The sequence below is a fragment of the Manacus candei genome, unplaced genomic scaffold (assembly GCF_025592945.1).
Source record: "Manacus candei isolate 608988 ecotype Guabito, Panama unplaced genomic scaffold, ASM2559294v1 h1tg000043l, whole genome shotgun sequence".
Taxonomy (NCBI): Eukaryota; Metazoa; Chordata; class Aves; order Passeriformes; family Pipridae; genus Manacus; species Manacus candei.
The window spans coordinates 16,151,413-16,156,302 of record NW_026138091.1 but is presented as its reverse complement, the minus strand read 5'-3'; positions in this window follow the sequence as shown (position 1 = coordinate 16,156,302).

Genomic DNA, 4,890 nt, shown 5'->3' with positions numbered 1-4,890 from the left:
TATATTTGGTTCTTTGGAAGCTGCAGTAGAAAATAGTTTTCTGAAAACTTTAGGGTTTGTTTTCTTTCAGTCCAGAATAAGCATGAGGGGAGCCTGAGAATCCCAGTCTGACAAGCTTGCAAGGTTTATCTTTCCAAAGATAGCTTTACCTTTTTCCTTTTCGTACTGTCATGTAATAATCCTAGAACAATGATATTATTGAGGTTAAAAGGGCAAAAATCCAAGACTGATACCTTCTGTGACTCAATAAAAGGCACATGCCAGCAATCCTTAATAGTTGAGCAACAAAGATTATTGAACCACCTAGAGCATAACAAAAAGTGCTTAATTATTTACAACTGCTTAAAAGAGTTTGAGTTCCTGACAGGGCACTGAGACAGGAATCATCTTTACTGCAATCTTACTTTATTGCAAAGATCATGCAGTATAAACTCTGCTTTGTAAATCCATGTAGCACAATGAATCCTTTACCCATTTCTTTTTGAAAGTGTGCTTAGTTTTGTGTATGCTATTCTTACCTAAAGCAATTCCATATGGATCCAAATATTTCCTGATCTTAAGAGAAAAAGTTTGAAACAAACACCATCATTACTCAAATTACAAAAGAACTGTAAGACTCGGTCTTTTCTTCTAGTATTGAAATAGTCTAAAACTGCCACTTCAGTACGGAAGTTTTCTCAATCTTCAGAATAAAAAATAAATATATTTATATTAAAAAAAAAAAAAGGGATAATCTCTCCCCCTGAAGATACCCAAGGACTTTGAGCTTACTGTAGGAGTAAAGGGGCAAACAGGGCTCCACATGAAGACACGGGGCTGGGTGGCATAAAATCCCCATTCTGAGATTCAGGTTAGTAGGTTAAAGCCCCGTGTTTAGTTAGGCTTCAGAAAACCAATAATGTTTTCATGTACAAAAGAATAAGGATTGAGTCACTGACTGACATTTTCACAAAGGATTTTCTCCCAGTCAAAATGAGAAGTGATGTCTTTTTTTTTTTTATGGTAGCTGTCAACAGAATATCATGAGTTACTGAGTTTAATTAAAAACCTTTCACATTGGACATAATGAAAAATTTAGATGAGGTTAAAAGTTTCTCATCATGAGATCTTGCAGATCCTTGTGCTAAGCCAAACAGGTGCAGCTGTATTTTAAATAGTTAAGATTTTTGAGGCTAAAAGCAAGACCTGAAGTTGTGCAGACTTATGTCAAGCTATGATTAACATAAGTGACAGCCAGAGAAATCCACCACTATATAGCTATGGAAGATAATTGCCTTATTTATTTATTTATTTATTTACAAAATACCCTGTGACTTTTCTGCAAGAAAAAAGTTTTGCATTACAGGATAAGAACCATGTTAGACAATCACAGCACAATGGTATCAGCGACTAAGTGCATCGGCCTTGACATTGCCTGCAGAACTGGTTGGAAAAAGCATTCCTCCACTTGAAAAGGAATTCCTGAAACTTAAGAGTTCCACTGACAATTTTAATAAAAATTGCTAAACATAAAGTTTGATCATCAAGCCCAGACTGCTGCTGTTGCAGGTAAACCTGCAGAACAACACAATTCTGCACATCTCCAGATGAGGCAGATCAAAAAATACTTCCCAGGGTTCTAGGACATTTAAGGCTTACTGTAAAATACTGGCTACCACAGTTAACAGTGCAAAAATAAGAGAGCAAGGAACATAAGGGTATATAAAGCAACTCAGGCCCCTGACTTTTCACTCAGTTATTTACTAAAAAAAACAAACTTTACATACTGAGGATACAATAACTGATATGTAGAGGAATAAAAAGCTGGTCAACCAAAGGTTGAGGTGCTTGGCAAAGAGTTAAAAAACTGGTGATGAAATTCATGTTCCACTAAGTTCTGACCATGAACTTGCACCACTATCTCCCATGCCTGGTAAGAGACCTAACCAGATGATCATTCTGAGAGGAGTTTCTGAGTTTGCCCTGCTAAAGCTGCTTCAGCTAAAGCTAAAGACAGTCAAGCACCCACAGTTATGAGCTGCTTAGTGGAACCCAAGTTTCAATCCATTATTTGAACTCTATCTTTTAAATGAGGAATGATGTGCTGTTTTGTTTTCTTTGGTTTTGTTTCTTTTCTTTTTTCTGAAAGGAAAGGTACTTTTTGATACATGAAAAACAACAAAAAAAATTTAAAAAAAAAATGAAAGAAAAACCAACCCCCAAACATGTCAGGTGTGTCAGTTTCTTCCCATAGGAGAATGGGAGAATGGATAATCTCAGTTTTCTTTGGTATGAGCCTGGAGAGACCTGGTAGCAATGGGTTTTGAGAGAAAATAAGAAAAAAAGGAGTATTGAAATCACAGACTCAAACAGTCCTCAAGAGTTTATGGGAGAAAGCATTTTCAGAACAGGACCAGAATCTAAAAAGGCTCTTTTAAAAGTTCAGTTTTATTTTTCTTCCAGGGATTTCTATAATTAGCTAGCTACAATTAATACTATTATGTTGCTCAATGTCAGCACAATACTTTTAAAGTAAAGTTTAAAAAGCCAGGTATACACAAAAATAGTTATAACTAACAAATAGGGTTTATTACTTAAGAAATTGGAAATATTTGCAGATATAACAGTTTTATTTCTAACTGCATTTATCACAGAAATTAAAAACAGAAATTTAATATTCTACCCTTGGACAGACTTCTTCCTTGCTGGTTAACAAAAACTTAATTTACACTTCCCTGGGCCACTATGAAAGGAACAACATGATCTATTCATGCACTCTAGTGGGTTATAAATTAGTATAACCATTGAGGGAAAGAACCAACTGTGGGTTTAATTGTAGACAGCACAAGGAAACAAGAGTGGACAACTAAGTTAAGAGATAAAAACTTATAATTAAACTATTTAATTATATTATACAGAAATGTAATGATTTCTCATCAAATATTTGTTTCAGTCTCATTCATCTTTTCTCAGAATAATGGAAAAATAGTGTAGAATTTAGTGTAGAGAAAATAGTGTAGAGAATAATGAAAAAAATTATGTATTTCAAAACAGGAAGGACAAACAAAATCAAGCACTTCTGTTTACCCTTTTGCATAATATATAAGTAAAAGGAAATGCTTTTGTTATTCAATGCATAGTTATGCTGCAAAAGTCAACAACGCACAGCTTTGTTAAGCTTATTAAGACTCAGGACACAAACAAATACATATATAGAGAGAGGGAAATATTTAATGCATTTACAATAATTATTTACCAAAATCTGAAATGCCTTTTTCTTAAGACAATCTCTATTTCTATGAATTTAGGAGGCAACATCTGGTATATGCATTCTATCACAAAGCATCACTTACTGTAGCTTTATTTTCTTCACTGCACTATGCTGTACAAGATCCTGGCTAGGGTTGACAACCACAGTAGATTGTCTGTCATATACATTTGATTTGGCTGCAGGAAACTAAAGAAGTTTTTATATAAATTAAGACTACCTATGGTCAACTAAATCAGGATTCTATTCTCTTTTCTCAAACTACTTTCAGTTTGAAGGTAAGATAAACAAATGAGTGAGAGAAACTTTCAGATTGGGAGAAAAGCTGTAAAAAGAAGAGGCAGCATATATATTAGAGGCCCCTCTTTCAGCTCACCCTTTTCCCTGCCTCAGCCAGGTTTCTGCCTCTCTGACTCAAGCAGACCAAACACTTTGGGAAGGACAGGTCCACCCAGGTACACGTGGGTGGGTAGGAAGATACCTGGGATGCATAAGAGGAGAGAAGTCAGAAAAAGAAATAGGCATGTATGATTTTTAGAAAGAAGTAGTTAAATAGAGGTGTGGTGTGATTTCTTACCCTCTGCCTTAAGAAATAATTAAGAACACTAGTAAAAAGACCAAAGACAGGAAAAAAGAAGTTGAAGATTGTGTGCCCTGATTTCTAGATGCTAAGCTGAGAGTAGAAACACTGAAGGCTAAAAGAAAAGGGAGTAATGGAAATAATTAACATTTATTCTTAAAAAATTAAGCCAGGAAAGGAAATAAAAGAAGTTTTAAATGGATATATGCTGAAAGATGCAGATATAACTCTACAGGTATGGCTGACACACCTCATTTCACGTGCATATTGATGAAAAAAAATATTATAAATAGTAAAAAAAACCCCAAACACTAAAATAGAAAACAAGATATCTGTCTTGAGAAATGTCATAGGAATTCTGAATACTGAGCATATGAGGAGGCAGCTTTCCTAAGCCATAAGACATTTCTTTACCATTCAAACACCTTCTTGTCTAACTACAAATGTCTCTATTCTACTACTAATGCCTGGGGGAAAGATCACTCTCAAAACAGGCTAGAACACCAAGTGCCTACACCCTAACACATTCTCTACAAACTCAAGTGAGCTTGAGTTGATAGCTTGCCACAAACACACTGCTTCCACAGACAGGAACAGCAAATTCCATTGCAAAAAGGCAGCCTTTTTAAAAGCAAACACCAAAAGCGTAACTTAACACATCCAGACAGCTTACCCCCATCAATAACCTTCTTAACATTAGAATAAAAGGTTGATCTGTAAAGCAGTGAAGAAGGAATATCCTCCATATAGCAGCTCATAAGAAGGGGATGTTAAAACTTTCTGTGTAGATATACAAGTTGTAAATACATAGAGACCAATTCATTCGCACTTGGGATATCCCCTAGGAACATATTCATGGGGAAATTAAATTAAAACGGGTGGATCAGTGCTGCCCCAACAAGAGAGCTTGGTGAGATTTCCGTGCCTAATCCATGATCTTCAGGCACTGAGTTTCTACTAAAAAAAAAAAAATCCTTTGTGTTCTTCTAGGAGGTTGGCATTTTTTCTGAATCATTCAGCCAAACCGGACCCAGGATCCACACCCATCACAGGCTTGCAAAAC